Source organism: Bufo gargarizans, chromosome 6 (assembly GCF_014858855.1).
Source record: "Bufo gargarizans isolate SCDJY-AF-19 chromosome 6, ASM1485885v1, whole genome shotgun sequence".
NCBI lineage: Eukaryota > Metazoa > Chordata > Amphibia > Anura > Bufonidae > Bufo > Bufo gargarizans.
Window position 1 is genome coordinate 311,487,345 of NC_058085.1, and position 18,742 is coordinate 311,506,086.

General features: G+C 43.3%; 1 pseudogene; it reads right to left on the minus strand.

Moving 5' to 3' along the window:
• LOC122941627 overlaps positions 1 to 17,487 on the minus strand; it is a 36,569-nt pseudogene extending 19,082 nt beyond the window's left edge.
• Between the last annotated feature and the right edge of the window lie 1,255 nt (positions 17,488 to 18,742).

Below are 18,742 nucleotides of genomic sequence, written 5' to 3' on the forward strand. Positions count from 1 at the left end.
TGGCAGGGATATTACCATGCATGCTTGGCCCTTTTTTATTGTGATTGGACGACAGGGAATCGGTGAGTCTGCTCAGCTTTTTCCATATTTACCACTGACTATAACGGCAAGTGACCACACTATTAGATACGTCATGCATTTTAGATATTTACTGTATGATGGGAACTTTAATTCAAAAAGCCAACATGCAGAGAGTTACTATACATAAGGTCTCATGCACATGCCATAGCTGGTCCGTGCCAATATTGAGGTCCGCAAACAGTGGGTCCGCAATATACAGGTACCGGCCGTGTGCGCACTGTATCACAGATGTGGACCCATTCACTTGAATGGGTCCATAATCCAGAAGATATGGTGCAGTGCGGTACAGATTCACGGATCGGAAGCCCACAGAAACACTAGCACGGAGTGCTTCTGTGGGTTTTCTGTCTGTGCCTTCACACCACAAAAAAAAATGGGCATGCACTACTTTTTTGCAGTCTGGACCATCAGATGTGGACCACGGACCCCATTAAAGTGAATGGATCCATGTCCACAGACGGTGCCCGTGCATTGCAGACTGAGATTTGCTGTCCTTAGCATGGGCAAGGCTGGTCGTGTGCAGGAGGCCTAAATGACATATAGATGTGTCAGTGTCTGCTAACAAAAAAGACAATAATATGAATATAGAACACAAAATATCCAACATAGTATTTGCTTAAAGAGAATAGGACTTTTGAGACGTGACAGATTTATCTCACCTTTAGAATTTGTATCATGACTCTTAACGTCCTTGCAGCTTCTATATCGATAGCTGTGGTTTGGTGTCTCAGTGTTTGCTGCATTCTCATCCCAGCAGGACAACATGTCTGCAATGTGCTGCTTCTTTTCAGAAGTAGAAGTATCCCCTAAGAAACATAAAGCATCTGTTACATTATACATACTTTTTCCTAAAAAACTACTTAAACTTCTCAAGTACAGAGCCTAGTTTGGGACCTAACTCCTTCTTATCCTTTGTTCTAATAGTACACTGTGGGAACAGCATACTGTACTATAATAGCAATGTAATGGCATGGGCACTAGAGTATTATACAGCTGATATCCTGCCTAATGGCCAGGATCGGAGATAACTTGATCCCAGCAGTTTAATGCCATGTGTGCAACCGTGCATCTAAGTGGTTAGGCAAAGGGATGGGCTCCCACTGTCATCTATCGTGAGGTGCCAATGGGTCGCTTTAAGTCAGAGGCTTAACAATGGCCTGCAGGCCTGCCATGTACAGGAGTCTTTTAGGCTTTGCCTATACTGACAGATGTAATGCACTGTAATGCTGATTGTATTGCAGAGTATTATATCAGTGAGGAAGTATTTAAAAAAGTCAAAAATGTAAAAAATGGCAAGTAAAAATTACAAATACACATAATTGCTGGATCCGTAACATATACAATAATATAATTATATATTTCATACGGTGAATGCCATAAAAGAATAAAATAATTCCAAGATTGCTGATCAAAATCTTATACTACTGTAAGTAGGAGGACTATACTTTACTGAGCAAAAAAACTAACTCTCAAACAGGTATCTTCAAATGCAGTGACAAAAAAAAAAAAGTTAAAGAATATTTTTTTCAAAAGTAGAAAAATTTAAATAAATAAATATGGTATGATCATAACTGTACTCACCCATGAAATAAAGTTAATATGTCATTTCTACCACTCAGTGGCAGAATTTCTGTCTTTTTTCACCCATTCCCTGCATGATATTATACACAAAAATAAAATGTATGCAATACATTAGATGTATCCCAGACTGGTGCAGTTAAAGAATACAACTCCTGTACAAAATACAAGCCCTCCTTTATGGCTGTCAACGAAAAAAAGAAACGGGATGTGAATGCATTTTCAGCTTTTTTTGTGTATTTTTCAACTCTTTATTCCAAAAGACTCCAGTACAATGCAGACCTGGGGGTCATTCTTACACCCCTGCCATCCCATCTGCACCAGTCACACTGTAGGGGCACCGGTGGGCCCTCCCCCTATAAAACCTTGTAGGTGATACGGTCAATTATGTGCTGCGGTTGACTCTGATATCAGCTGTTGCAACAGGGTGACAGCTGAAACCCACAATGGATACATACTATTACAGCGCAGGCATGGCTCTGGTTAAGGAGCTGCTCTTATGCCATCCCTATCCTGTTATGGCGCTGGAATTACCCACCTCCCACACAGAACCATTAGGATTCAGTGAGGGAAAGGGGTGAAATAGGTTGCTTCGTTTAAAAACACCTTTTTAATTTCATTCTTAGTTAATGGATGGAGGTTCTCTGACATAAACTCCATCAGATACAGTAAGTGGAGTGGAGAGCAGATACAAGGAATGTCCCTGGAGGACCTGGCACATCTTTGTGTGATACAGACAAACCAATTATTTCATTGGGACCTTTGTATTGCTTAATTCCCATCATGCCACACCAGGGGGGTAACAAAGGTCCGAGAGAAACTGCTAGAGTCCCCATGCACCAGTGGGGAAATGTGGACACCAGGGACCTCCGCCAATCAGCTGTTTGCAGTTTAAGGAGGCACGGTGCTCCTGTGAAGGCTGCTGCCATACATTGTATAGCGGCTGTGCTTGGTATCGCAGCCAGCTCCATTCCCTTCAATGGGGCGGAGCTGCGCCTAGTCCAAGTGACCAATGAACGCATCATCACTGGCCTAGGGAAAGCAACAAGTAGGCCGCGGCGCTCACAGGAGTGCCTTCTCAAACAACTGACCGGCAGAGGTCCCAGGTATTGGACCCCCATAGATCAAATACTGATGACCTATCCTGAGAAAAATCTCGGAAAACCCCTTTAAATTATTTTAACATCCTAAAGTACTTACCACATTTGTTAGTATATACTCCAGTAAGTGCTAGAGAAAGCACTAAAAGACTGCGCAGCAACATTTCACCTGCTCAGTTACAGGAAGGAAAGACAAAAGTTAATGGAAATCAATATTAACAGTGACAATACTATATACAGTGCCTTGCAAAAGTGTTCACCCCCTTGACTTTTTTCATGTTTTGTTACATTATCAATGTTTTGTTAATCTGAATTTTATGTGATGCATCAGAACACAATAGTCTAAGTTGCTGAAGTGAAATTAGAAAAATATATGAATAAAACTATTGTTTAGAAATAGAAAACAGAAAATTGGCATGTGCGTATGTATTCACCCCCTTTGTTAGGAAGCCCATAAAAATCTCTGGTGCAACCAATTACCTTCAGAAGTCACATAATTAGTGAAATGATGTCACCTGTGTGCAATCTAAGTGTCACATGATCTGTCATTCCATACCTTTTTTTGAAAGTCCCCAGAGGCTGCAACACTAAGCAAGAGGCATAACTAACAAAACACTGCCATGAGGACCAAGGAACTCTCCAAACAAGTAAGGGACAATGTTATTGAGAAGAATAAGTCAGGGTTAGGTGATAAAAAAATATTCAAATCTTTGATTATCCCCAGGAGCACCATCAAATCTATCATAACCAAATGGAAAGAACATGGCACAACAGCAAACTTACCAAGAGACGGTCGCCCACCAAAACTCATGGACTGGGCATGGAGGGCATTAATCAGAAAGGCAGCATAGAGACCTAAGCAGGGGCAGACATACCGCCTGTGCAGCTGGTTCAGCTGCACAGGAGCCCAGCAAGGGAGAGGGCCCATCCCAGTGCCAGCAAAGGTGTTTATTTTTTTATATTATCATATTTTTCATTCCCTACCTCTGCCAACAGGGTAACCTGGGCACCTTGGTGTAGAGGTCGGGAGGGGGCGGAGTTTTGTGAGGGGTGGGGGACCTGATTAGCACTTACTGCGAATCTGCTGCCCGTTTGTGTCTACACTCAATAGCTGAAGGACCTGCGATTACATCATAGTCATGTTACCTTTTCAACACTGGAAGTGGTGGTAGGACCTGTGATGAGGTCACCATCATGTGACCAGTGCAGAAAAAGGCAGCGCTCAGCAGTGGAGACCTGTGATGTCATGGAACAAATGTAAGTGCCTGAGAAATGCAGGGAGTTGTGGTTCTCCCCATTATACCTCCTCCCTGCTTAGTGGGAGGGAAATATGTTATTTAACTGAGACTATATGTTAGAGGGGCCGAAGGGAGGGGAGGGGTGTCAGTTACATAGGACTGTATGTTATAGAAGACTATAAGAAATATATGTTATAAAAGATTGGAGGGAGATGACTGGTGTTATTTACATGGGACTGGATATTTTAGAAGACTGGAGGCTAAGGAGTGATGTTATTTATATGGGACTATGTGTTGGAGGGGGTGAAGGAGGGGATTTAAGTTATTTACATGGGACTGTATGTTATAGAGAACTGTAAGGAAGAGAAGTTATTTAAATAGGACTGGAGGGAGAGGACTGGTGTTATTTACATGGGACTGCATGGTATAGAAGACTGGAGGGAGAGGACAGGCATTATAATTTATGGGGGCACTGCAGAGATGATTATAACTCCGGGGGGTATGACAGGAGGTATTATAATTACAGGGGGCACTGAAGGGAACATTATAAATACTGTGTGCAGTGGTGGAGGGTATTACTACTACTGAGGGCTCTATAGAAGTGCCTTATAGATTATAAGAGGTGCCCTATAGGGGAGCCTTATTAGTACTGAGGGCACTGTAGGGAGCCTTATTACCACTGGGGATACTATTTGGGGGTGGCTTCTGCCTGGCAGTGAGCCCGGTGATGTCACTGGCACTAATTTACATGCTTTAGCGCTGCCTTAGCCTGTAAAATGGCTAGGGCTGCATTAAAGCCACCCATTAGTGCTGGTCTGTGTTGGGCCTATATTCATATATGCCTGCATTATTGAAGGGGAAAAAAGAATATTTGAATATATGCAGACGAATTCACGTCACAGTGAGTAAGCCGGCATCAGGAGAGCGGCCTTCACTCACTGCGCCTGCGCCAAAGACAGAAGTGAACGGCGCAGGCGCGTGAATTCGTCCGATGGCTGTGATGGAGGCAGGCATTCAAGACGAGATGGGCGGGCATACAGTGTGAGTAGACCGAGCCTCTAGGTGCTGAAAAGACGCACCTAGAGGCTCATTTGCATAGGAATAAAAGTTAGTTTTTTAATGAAACGGCTCCACACAAAGCTCTAAGAATTGCATGGTTATGGAGATCAGACACTAGCAGATCGCTAGTGTCTGAAAGCTAATTTGGTCATACTGAAGTGGTAGAAACCCTTTAAGGGGGAAACATGTAAATGTGTTAGAATGGCCTAGTCAAAGCCCAGATCTCAATCCAATAGAAAATCTGTGGTCAGACTTAAAGATTGCTGTTCACAAGCGCAAACATCCAACTTGAAGGAGCGGGAGCAGTTTTGCAAGGAGGAATGGGCAAAAATCCCAGTGGTAAGATGTGGCAAGCTCATAGAGACTTATCCAAAGCGACTTGGAGCTGTGATTGCCTAAAAGGTGGCTCTACAAACTATTGACTTTAGGGGGGTGAATAGTTATGCACATTGACTTTTTATGCTATTTTGTCCTATTTGTTGTTTGCTTCACAATAAAAAAAAAAAACACCTTCAAAGTTGTGGGAATGTTCTGTAAATAAAATTATGCAAATCCTCAATCTATGTTAATTCCAGGTTGTGAGGCACCAAAACACGAAAAAGTCAACCATGGCCAAGGGAGAATGGCATTTCAGCAACCCCAGTCCTCTCTGCTCAGGTCCTATGGTTTCCTTATATACAGAATCCTGAAATGTCCCATTGGCTTAGGAAAGAAGAGAAATGTGACAAAAAAGTTTGAATCTTATATATCACATTATCATATTTAAAGGGCTTATTCAAAGGTCAAATATAAAAAGCATTGATCTTATAACCTAAACGGGTTTTACAGGACTCATATATTGATGACCTGTACTCAGGATAAGTCATCAATATCTGATCGGTGGAGGTCTGGCTCCTGGGACACCTACAAATCAGCTGATGAGGCTCCAGTGCTACGGTGAGCACTGCGGCCTCTTCCTAGGTCAGTGTCGTCATGTTCATCAGTCACATGGCCTGGTTGCATCTCAGCTCCATTAAGGGGGTTCTGCACTTTCAATTAACTGATGATCTATCCTCTGGATAGATCATCAGCTTCTGATCGGCCGGGGTCCGACACCCGGGACCCCCGCCGATCAGCTGTTTGAGAAGACAGTTGCACTCCAGGAGCGCCGCTGCCTTCTCACTGTTTACCGCCGGGTCGCCCGCCCACTGACGTCACGACTTGTATCAACTACAGTGGGCGCGGCTAAGCTCCATTCAAGTGAACAGAGCTTAGCCGCGCCCACTCTAGTTGATACAAGTCGTGACGTCAGTGGGCAGGCGGCCCGCCGATCAGCTGTTTGAGAAGGCAGCGGCGCTCCAGGAGCGCCGCAGCCTTCTCACTGTTTACCGCCGGGCCGCCTGCCCACTGACGTCACGACTTGTATCAACTAGAGTGGGCGCGGCTAAGCTCTGTTCACTTGAATGGAGCTTAGCCGCGCCCACTGTAGTTGATACAAGTCGTGACGTCAGTGGGCGGGCGACCCGGCGGTAAACAGTGAGAAGGCAGCGGCGCTCCTGGAGTGCAACTGTCTTCTCAAACAGCTGATCGGCGGGGGTCCCGGGTGTCGGACCCCGGCCGATCAGAAGCTGATGATCTATCCACAGGATAGATCATCAGTTAATTGAAAGTGCAGAACCCCTTTAAAGTTAATGGGCCTGGGCTGCAATACTACATATATCCACTATACAATGTACGGCACTGTGCATGGTTAGCTGTGAGAAGGCAACAACAACCCCCTCTCCCCCCTATCCCAATGGAGTTGCCGTAACTCCTAGAGGCTCATTTACATATATTAAAGCATAATTTTTCTCAGCAATGCAGGAACATGGGACCAACACAGATGTCTTCAGCTGCCAAGAGCACATGTAACAGGTCAGCCAGTTTCATAGCTACAAATCTTCTGACCAGGGGCGTAGCTAAAGGCTCATGGGCCCTGGTGCAAGAGTTAAAGGGCTTCTGTTGTAACATCCCAGAGTTATGTTACTAAACTCTTTTTCCCCGCTACTATTTGTTGGTAACATGTGCCTTGTCATCTAATGTAATTTAACATCATATTCTCACTAATGTGCATATTCTCAGCCTGTTACATGTAATTTGCTGTAATTTCCATGTACACCAGCAGGTGGCAGCAATGTGTTAGCAAGGTCTTAGTTCAGTTTAGCATATCTAGACTGGAATAGTACATTCCAGTTTAGCTCCCCCCTCTTTGAGCAGAGTGGGCTGGCCCATGTCCTGCCTCATGGGTGGGGAAGGAAGTTAGAGTTAGTGTGACAGCCACCCCTGCTAGGGGAAGGCTGTGCAAGTAGGACCTCCCAGAAATAGGGATCCCAAACCAGGATCTTGTCTCGGTTGAGACCAAAGATCTTCATTCCCAGTCTGAGCCCTTCAGCCTCAACTGGTGACAAGCAAGCAGCCATCTACAGAACTCCAGGACGAACTGTGAGTACCGTCCAGAGACCAGGAGAAGCCAAATTCCTCCTCAGCTAGTCAGTCCCATACACAGCAGAAGATATAGATTCCTGCCAAATATTACAGAGCCATAAGCAGACGACTTATCCTGCAAGAGAGCTCCAGGCACATGATAGAAGCAGAAGAGATATTGATTCCTGCCATACATTGCCAATACCTGCTGGGACCCAAGACTATTGCTGTATCTCATGTGGATTAATGCTGCCTCCAGTAAAGATAAGTTGAATTATATTTCAAGTCTAGATCTCATTCATTACTACCAAGTTCCTCAATTACTCCTACTAGCAACACTCATTTATTGCAAGTGAGCCAGGATCCAGGAGTCCAGCCGTACCAAGGTAGGAGACACCGCTCACACTATACCTACTATCATCAGAGACATTACACCACTCTGGCATTCCTAACCTGGTACGCGAGTTGCAACACCTTAGAGGGCCCTGAGACTGTACCCTGCGCACGCTGCAATTGGCGTCACGAACAAAAACTATAGACTTATATACCCATATCCGGACCCACTGCATAATTTGGCGTCCTTGTAACCGTACCACGGTCCTGCTCATTGCACTGTCACCCCCCCCCCCCCCCCCCAACACCAATTTTCAGTTTTTGACTTGATATATTTGCTAATGTTTACAGATTCGATATATTCCCCTCTTACCTCAGGCTGTGGTGTAATTTCAGTAAAAATCTGACTTTAGTTATATGTAAATTTCTTCACTACCAGCAAGTTGGGCGGACTTGCTGGTAGCCGCCGCATCCTCTGTCTGAAAAAACACCCCCTCCTTCACTTGATTGACAGGGCTAGTGAGCGCTCTCATGCTTCAGCTGGCCCTGCCTGCAGATCAAATCCCGCGCCTGCGCTATACCGGTCGTCATTCGGCATAGGCGCTTTGAGAGAAGGACGCTCGCTTGGCTAGTCCTTCCTCAGTGCGCCTGCGCCAATGACGTCAGTCCTACACCCGGAAGAGAAGTCTGGGAACGAGGGATCACCCACAATGTCATGCATGCAGCCAATCAGCAGCCAGCCAGCACTGTGATGTCAGAGCCCTATAAATAGCCTCAGCCATTTTAGATTCTGCCATTTTCCAGTGTACTAAATGCAGAGAGAGACGTCAGTAGGCGCTAGGGACAGTGATAGGAAAGACTTTATTGTGCTAGAAAAAACACAGATTTACAAATTCAGGGAGAGATTAGTCTAGGTGTAGGGAAATCATAGGAAGGCATCATCCACGCTATAAAAGGAGAACAGGGTGCAATAGGAGCAATTCTATTACACCTTGCAGCACTTATTAGGGATCCATATTGCTTTTAGGGTGTTTGCATTATATGATACATCACTAATTCCAGCAAACCTTGCTTGTGATCGGGGTGCAAGTTCTGTGATAAAGCCATTTACGGGGTATATTAATAGGAAAGATACGTACATCCTATTAGCCTTTCTGCGTTGATTTTACATTGTGTTACTTTGTTTTGGGGGTGGTATTAATAGAAGAAATAAAAGAAATGTCATAAGTGCCGTTCGGCGCTGAAGTTACATTGTACTACAGCCATTTACGTGGTGTATTAATAGGAAAGATACTTAGGTCCCATTAGCCATTTTGCATTGATTTCACACTGTTTATTTATTTATTTTTTGGGGTGTAATAATAGAGAAAAATATATGTCATAATTGCCGTTCATCGGTGAAATAACATTGTACTACAGCCATTTATGTGGTGTAGAAAAATAAAATATATACGTAGGTCCCATCACCCGTTCTGGGGTGAATTGTGATTGTTATATTTCTTCTTTTGGGGTGTAAAAATAGGAAAAAAAAGGAGAAAATATATGTCATAATTGGCATTTAGTGGTGAAGTTACATTGTACTACATCCATTTACGTGGTGTAGAAAAAGAAAATATACGTACGTCCCATTAGCCGTTCTGCTGTGAATTGTGATGGTTATATTCCTTTTTTTTTGGGTGTAGAAATAGGAAAAAGAGTAAGTCTTAGGCCCCTTTCACACGGGCGAGATTTCCGTGCGGGTGCGATGCGTGAGTTGAACGCATTGCACCCGCACTGAATCCTGACCCATTCATTTCTATGGGGCTGTTCACATGAGCGGTGATTTTCACTCAACACTTATGCGTTGCGTGAAAATCGCAGCATGTTCTATATTCTGCGTTTTTCACGTAACGCAGGTCCCATAGAAATGAATGGGGTTGCGTGAAAATCGCAAGCATCCGCAAGCAAGTGCGGATGCGGTGCGATTTCCACGCATGGGTTCTAGGTGACAGTCTATTCACTGTATTATTTTCCCTTATAACATGGTTATAAGGGAAAATAATAGCATTCTGACTACAGAATGCTTAGTATAATAGTGCTGGGAGGGTTAAAAAAAATAAAAAAGTTAACTCACCTTATCCCCATGATCGCCTAGTTCCCGGTCGGTCTCTTCTTTAGCTGTGACTAAAGGACCTGTGGTGATGTCAGATCACATGCTCCATCACCATGGTGATGGACCATGTGATTGGAGCATGTGATCTGACATCACCAAAGGTCATTCAGCCCAAGCCCACAGCTAAAGAAGAGACCGACCGGGAACTACACGATCATGGGGATAAGGTGAGTTAACGTTTTTATTATTTTTTTAACCCTTCCAGCGCTATTATACTAAGCATTCTGTATTCAGAATGCTATTATTTTCCCTTATAACCATGTTATAAGGGAAAATAATAGAATCTACAGAACATCAATCCCAAGCCCGAACTTCTTTGAAGAAGTTCGGGTTTGGGTACCAAACATGCGCGATTTTTCTCACGCGAGTGCAAAACGCATGACAATGTTTTGCACTCGCGCGGAAAAATCGCGGGTGTTTCCGCAACGCACCCGCACATTTTTCCGCAACGCCCGTGTGAAACCAGCCTTAATTGCCGTTCTGGGGTGAATTGTGATTATTTTTCTTTTTTGGGGGGGGGTTTATTAATTAGAAAAAATTATATATATGTCTTAATTGCCATTCAGCGGTGACGTAACGACAGATGACTGGCCCTTCAAAGGGAATGTTTCTGTCGCAGGCAGCAGTAGAAGGGGGTGGCAGAAGGAGTCGCAGCGAGAGGCCTGAGCTCCCGATGTCATCAAGCGGTTGTGTCTTGACCAGCAACCTAGTGGTGCTTGAACTTCATAGCAAGTGACATCAGACACCCCTAGCCTAGAGTTGGTGGGTTACTCTGACACGAAGCTTAGTTGGCATGGCCCGGGAGCAGGCCTTGTGCACCCACCCGTCCTGAACCTTCCTCTGTCATTTTCAGTTCCCTCAGCGCGAGATGTATTATATGCCGTAGGCTCAACTCCACTTTTCAGCGAGGACTAGCTACTAGAGAACAGTCAGCAGCTACTGAACAGCCAAAATCTGGAGGAGACATCCGCCGCTTCCTCTGTTAGGTGTGCAAGTAGTGATGAGGAGTAGTGTTGATCACGAATATTCAAATTTCGAATTTTTAGCGCGAATATAGGTACTTCGAAAATTCGTGAATATTTCAAATATAGTTATATATATTCGTAATTTCGAATATTTGAAAAAATATTTAACTTTTTTTTTTTTTCACTTTTTTTTATCAGTACACATGATCCCTCCCTGCTTCTAGCTTGTGGGCCAAGGCTACTTTCACACTTGCGTTCGGAGCGGATCCGTCTGGTATTTGTACGGTGCCAGACTGATGCATTCTGAGCCGATCCGCATCCACTCAGAATGCATTAGGGCTGGATGGATCAGTTCGGGGCCGCTTGTGAGATACTTCAAACGGAACTCACAAGCGGAGCCCCGAACGCTAGTGTGAAAGTAGCCTTAGAAGGCTGCAATATCCTTGACTTTAGGAGTAGTAGTGTTTGCGAATTTTGCTCTATATTCATTTTTTTCGAATATTCACTATATATTGCTATATATTCTTGTTTTAGAATATTACGAATATTCGAAAAAACAAAGTTATAGCAATATAGCGAATATTCGAAAAAAAATGAATATAGAGCAATTTAGCTAATATAGTGCTATAATCTTCTTTGTCTAATAGTTGTAATTTTTTTCTCATCTGAAGTTTAGATTGGAAAAAAATTACAACTATAAAAAATAAATTATAGCACTATTTTAGCTAAATTGCTCTATATTCATTTTTTTCGAATATTCGCTATATTGTTATATATTCTTGTCTTAGAATATTACGAATATTCGAAAAAACTAAGTTATAGCAATATAGAGAATATTCAAATTGTCTAATAGTTGTAAGTTGAAAAAGTTGCAATAAAAATTTGACTCCGAAAATTCAAATTACGAAAATTTGCATATTACACAATCATTACCTTGCCGATTTTTCGAGTAAAAAAAAAAAGTAGAATATAACGAATATTCAAATTTGCGAATATTCTACAAAATATTCGCGAAATATCGTGAATTCGAATATGAGCCCTGCCGCTCATCACTAATGAGGAGAGCCGTGTGGGAGTTGGGTGTTGCAAGCAGTCAGGCACCGCCGGAGGAGGTGAACATGGCCATTTGCCGAATTTGCGGGCAGAAGGCGAAGCGTGGCGGCCCTGTGTCAACATATGCAGCGTCACCATAAAGTGGCCTGAGAGAACGGTGGCTCCGATGTGGTGGTCCAGCCTGCCGCAGAAACCGCTGCATCACCCAGTGGCACGCACCCAATTTCATGCAGTGAAGACTGTACCACCTCAGCTGAAGGGAGCTGTCTGTCCATCCCATCATCTGCTGGTCCTGATGCTCCTGCTCCTCCTCGTCAGTCATTCCGTCAGCAATCAATCACCAAAGCGATTGCCAAGAGACAACAGTAAGCATACACTCATCCAAAGGCGCAGAAGCTGAACGTGCTCCTGGCCAAGTTGCTGGTGCTGCAGTCCCTCCCATTCCAAGTGGTGGACTCTGCACCTTTCAGAGAACTGATGTCTTGTGCTGAGCCGAGGTGGAGAGTCCCAAGCCCTCATTTTTTTGCCAAAAAGGCAGTACCAGCCCTGCACACATATGTAGAACAGAAGGTGGGCCAGTCCTTGAGCCTGTCGGTGTCTGCCAAAGTGCACGGCAGCGTCGACATGTGGAGCTGTAACTAGAGGCAAGGACAATATATGTCCTTACGGCCCATTGGATGAATATGGTTCCTGCACAGCCACACCAGCAACTTGGCCAGGTGATGCCGCTTCCGCCTCCACGTTCTCATGCCATTGGTCCTATGACAATATCCGCCTCTGCCTCATCATCATCCACTGTGTCTTCAGCCTCCACTGCAGGGACAATTCACAGTACCCCTCCAGCATACCAAATTTGCAGGGCACGGTGGTGTCACGCTGTTCTGCACCTGGTTTGCCTGGGCGAACTGAGTCACACAGGGGAGGAACTGCTCTGCGTCCTTTATCAAGAAATTAAATCCTGTCTTTCTCCTCAATAACTCCAATTTGGAACCATGGTGACCGACAATGGAAAGAACATGGTGCTAGCACTGGGTCAAGGAGGGCTGAGCCATATGCCCTGCATGGCGCACGTGTTTAATCTGGTTGTAAAGCAGTTCCTGAAGTCTTCCGCCCATCTGCAAGACATCCTGAAAATGGCCATGAAACTTTGCATGCACTTCATCCACTTGTACACCGCAAAGCACACCCTTCTTGAGCTGCAGCGGCAGAATGGCATCCCCAACATAGGCTAATATGCGACGTTTTCACCCGTTGGAATTCCACCCTCCATATGTTGGACCGATTATATGAACAGAGAAATACCATAAACGATTTCTTGATGATACAGATGGACAGAGGTACTCCCCCTGTGTAACTTCGATGTTAGCCAGTGGCAGCTCATGCGTGACACTTGCCGTTTCCTCAGGCCCTTTGAGGAGGCCACTTTATTTGTAAGTCGCTAGGACTACGGGATGAACAATGTCATTCCACTTCTTTATGTCCTGGAACAGATGCTGCTAAATCTGGCTGTCCAGGGGACAGAAGACGTGGCGTATCTCACGGCCACATGAGCGCTGTGGGGGCTGATCTAGAGTAGGAGGACATTCGAGCACAAGCAATGGGACATTGAGAAATGGGTGGTTTTTCTACACAGGTGACAGGAGAAGAGGAGCAGGAGCAGCCAGAGGAGCTACAGGGCAAAGTGCGGACGTGCAGAAGCGCTACCACTGGAAGACACTCACCGGCCACACCGCCATACACCCCCCAAATAAGGGATCTCCAACAAGAGTGACCTCGAATTAGTCTACGGTGACAAGGATACAGACTTGATAAAGGGGTCTGCATACCCCGAAACGCGTCGTCTTTGCTAATCAAAAAATAAAAAAATACTTTGTATCCTCAACTGGGTTGTGAATTGCGCCTTGTGTCCATCCGCTCACTGCATGAACCCAGTGCAGACAAGCCCCCTCCCCATACACCACAATTCGCACCAAAGTGGCGGCTTGGCTCCTGCCCATGGTCAACTTGGACGTCAATCGGCTGCACCAACCCACATCACCCCACGATTTTACCTCCACCAGAACTGTACTACCAAAAGTACAATCTAACCAAGGTGAGTAGCAACCACTCACCCTGGCTAGGAACAAATAACAACAGTTCTTGTCAACCACCACCTATGAGCGCCTTCTCCCCTTTTCTTTTTGGCCATTTAATCACACTATGTCACTGGGCCACTCTGTGGTCTCCTCATGCAGCTACCACCTCAACACTATGTCTCTGGGCAACTCTGTGGTCTCCTCATGCTGCTGCCACCTCACCACTATGTCATTAGGCCACTCTGTGGACTTCTCATGCTGTTCCTACCCTCCCCACTCCATGACTGGGCCACTATTTAGCTTTTTTGGCCTGGTTAACAATCATTTATTTGACCCTTCTTTTGATCTGTCAGAAGGAAGGAAAAATGAGACGCACAACGGATCCTGTCTATGTAGCAGCTGTAAGGCCTCTATGACATGGTCCCTATTTTGCATCAGAATTGGTTTATGATTTGGTAGCCAAAAGCAGGAGTGGGTACAAAACACAGAAGACATTCACGTGTCATCTCTGTTTTGGATGCTCAACAGACAGGATACGTTTTTTGGGGAGTTATTGTTCTGACAGATCAGAGGAAGGGCAAAATAATCTGTAACGTCAACACAAACTTACTGCTGATACCCTCTCCACTCTGTCGGAGGGCTCTACTTGCATAAGTGTTTAATAGAAAAGGTTCTGCAGATATCTATATGGAATCAGCTGACGACGGTGTAAAAGGAGTGCACTTCTTCTTGATGCTAACATCGACCTATAAGGCTGAGTTCACACTTGAGTTATTCAATTTTGGCCCCATAACTGCGCAAATAAGTGAAGTATGCAGTGATTCTAAGAGCGACTCCTGTCATCTGCGTGTCATACTGACTCACAGTATTGTTTTGCTACCTTAGCGAACCCCTATGCTTGTTACTGCAAGGCACAGTGTTCTACACCACTAGACAGGCTCTCTGCAGCCAGGACATAGCTATTTTTTAACGCAGTTCCCCACTAATAAATTCACATCAAATCTTTTTGAACAATTCGGCGAACCGGCCAAATAAAATTTTTGAGAAATTTGCTCATCTCTACTCATGACTATAAACTTTAAAAACACTGATAATTCACATTAAACTACCATACCTGCCTAAAATTGTGTTTGTTTTCCTTGAGTCAAAGGGGTTCTCCCATCTTGCTGCTTCAATGATGAGATAGGACTAAGCGCCAGCCCTAGAATGCCAGGCTTAGATAAACAGCCAAGTGAGCCAGCACTCCACTTTCGCATTCAGGTCATCAGATTTCCTAATGACCGAAGTTCTGTCTGTGTAGCACCTCAAGTCTGGGGGTACTAAAAATTGTTTATTGTTATGCATTGTATTTCACTGTTTGTTTCCTGGCTATTACTGCCAGCAAGGAGTATGTGGCAAAGGTTGGCAAGAACAGGTTAACCACCCTGTTCCTCCCCACTGGGCTGGTTTTGCTTCCTGCCAACAAGGAGAGTTCCTGTGTGGAGACAGACTGGAAAGGACACCGACTGCAGTGCTCCTTCTCTTCCAGAGAATCCTACAAAGAGAACCATCACTAAGTAACCTGAAGTGAGGTCTTGCGAGGATAAAGACAGCAGAGTGAACTGCTAAATTCAACTTCTACAGACACTACTGTGAAGTGAGGGAAACAGTAAAGCCACCCTTCACCAAACAACTACTCGGGCAGAATCACCTGAGTGCAGATTTACCACCAACCAACCTGCCTCCATATTCTTACTGGTCCCAGAGAAAAATTGCACTAAAGCCTGCTACTACTGTATGTATTTCCAGTTCTATGTTGCAGTTAATAAAAGAGACTAAGTTACATTTAAATTTGGCCCCATTCTTCAGTACTATATCTTTCATTACTACGGACCCCAGGGAGCGCAGACCTGAGCTAGGATGCTGTGACACTACAACACTACATCAGGCCACTACCACTCCTATCCTCTACACTGGCTCCCAGAGGGGCTCGCTGCATCTGCTCAGTAAACCTGCTGTTTACACTACACTAGTGTTGCCCTAATAGCAGCTTGTAGCTTACTGACACAGTGCATACCGTATTAGCATACAGAAGTATGCTAATATCTGATAAGTCTGGAATACAAAGTTATAAAATAAAAATCCCATAACGCAGTTTTCAAAAACATAAATAATGTGATAAAAAAGGTTTAAAAATCAAAAAATATTTGCCAATATTAGTATAAAAAAAACATTTTATTATGCACACATGAAATAAAATAAATATATTAGGTATCCACATGACAGTAATAACCTGAAGAATTAATGTATCCAGTTATTTTGTATGAAATATGAACGGCGTAAAAAAAACTTGAAAAAAATGTTTTTCAATATTTTCTAATAAAAAAAAATATATATTACACTGTAATTTATATTTACCCATGAACAATGCCAAAAAATATTTCTCCTGTAAAAAAGCGGAATGGAGACGGAACGGAGGCAAACTGAGGCAAACTGAGGCAAACTGATGCATTCTGAGCGGATCTCACAAACGGAAAGCCAAAACGCTAGTGTGCAAGTAGCCTTAAAAGGTGAAACTAATATATGAGATAGACTCATTACATTCAAAGCGAGATACTGTATTTCAAGCCTTTATTTGTTATAATTTGGATGATTATGGCTTACAGCTTATGAAACCCCAAAGTCACAATCTCAGGTCCCCTTTGCTCAGGAGGTATGGATTAATTAGCTGACTAGAGTCTGACACTTTGAGCCTAGAATATTGAACCTTTTCACAATATTCTCATTTTAAGTTACATTAATGCAACTCCTTTTAAGTTGCATTGCTGAAATAAAAAACTTTTGCACAATATTCTAATTTTTCAAGTTTCAACTGTATATGTCTGAAATGCAGCAGCACCAGAAAAAAACTTTGAAAGGTAATAAACAGAAAAACTATGAAGTTTAGTCAGCTAATCAAATGAATACTGTTTACGGTAGATGGATCAGACTTTTTTGAAGACTGAGCTTTTTTTACATGATGCTGTTCTATCTTGTATTTAGCTTTGCAGAAGCTTCAGCATGTTATTATATATTATATAGCATATTGATAGCTGCAGTTTTCAAGAATCCTAGGAGCTTTGATTTTCCTATTATTATGGCATACCTGTTGTGTTGGAATTTCTCTTCTACCCTCTTATAGTGAATTCCATTACCAAAAAGAACTAAATACATAAGCCATAGCATGAGTTTATATAATACGAATTACAAAGGGTGGGTGACACAATCAACCAATTTAGATCATAGGTAACCATGGCTATCAATGGCATAAGAAATTCCAGTAACCAGTGTCATAGTTATTACCTGGTACTGCCACGTCCCTTTTGAAGAATACAGCAGTCATTAATGATCTTGCTTTTTTACAAATTCAGATTTTAGGTCAATGTCAGCTTTCCGAGTCAAATATTTGAAATGGTTTGTACTTATTTGTTCTAGTTAATATATAATCACAGTAATACATGTATTCCCAGAACTTCCCTTTTTCTGTTTTCCACATTCTACCTCCCATATTTAAAGAACTAAAAGAACTAGTTAGGCCTCTTGCACACAAACTTTATTTTTTTCCGTTTCCGTTTCGTTTTTGCAGATTCAGTTTGCGGTCCGTATGCGAAACCATTCGTTCCAATAGTTCTGCAAAAAAAAAACAGAATGTACTCCATATGCATTCCATTTCCGTATTTCCGTACCGTTCAAAGATAGAACATTTTCTATTATTGCAGGATAACATGTCGCACTAAGAAACCGGAACTCCAAAACGAGGTGCTCCTATCCTAACGAGAACACTCACTCGATAAATGGAAAAATGTGTATATATATGGATAGGGCACTCTCAGAAATAAAGGACCATGCAAATATACAGGAAATGTGTTTATTTATGCTACATATATGATCGAAAATCAATAATAAAATAATAGCAGCATAATAGATGTGTTCAAATACACCACTCCTAAAACACCTGCTTGGTTGGCAGTGAATAAATACCAGCAGAATATAAACAGTGAATGCAAGCAGTAAAAATAGCAGCAAAATATGATCAAATGGGTAAGTAGCAGCAATATAATCGAATATGAACAGTCCCAATAGCAATGACTCGATGATATACGGATGGTCTACCACTGAGGAAGGGGTGAATGCAAGTACCCTGAAACGCTTCTGGTGCCACATCCCCCGCAATTTGTGAACCAGATATATTTACCAACTATCGACTGCAACCGACCCAGAAAAAGTGGGATTGAATATCTTCGAAAGTTACCTATGCGATTTGGCGGCTAACACATAGAGGGACCGATACATCACTGGCCCACGTGTTGAATAACAGCCCGCCAGCATGGTTTCCATTAAGAATAAACTCCTAATACCTGAGTGCTACAACATCGCTGGCACAACGCAGGGAGCGAAAATATCCCAAGGTTGGGTAAAGTCTGTCTCGATAGAAGCTGGATTAAAGGTAAATAAATAATCGCTACCCATCCTGTTTCAGCGGGACGCCGCTTTATTCAGGAAAGTTTTCACAACGTTATTAACTATAATCAATGTTTAAGGACGGATTGGTTTTTGTGGAATTAAGTAAAGAACTTTGAAGTTTTCTCATCGACCATTAGTAGTGGACACTATTGACTTCCGATTATTTTGCAGGTCGGTTTACTTG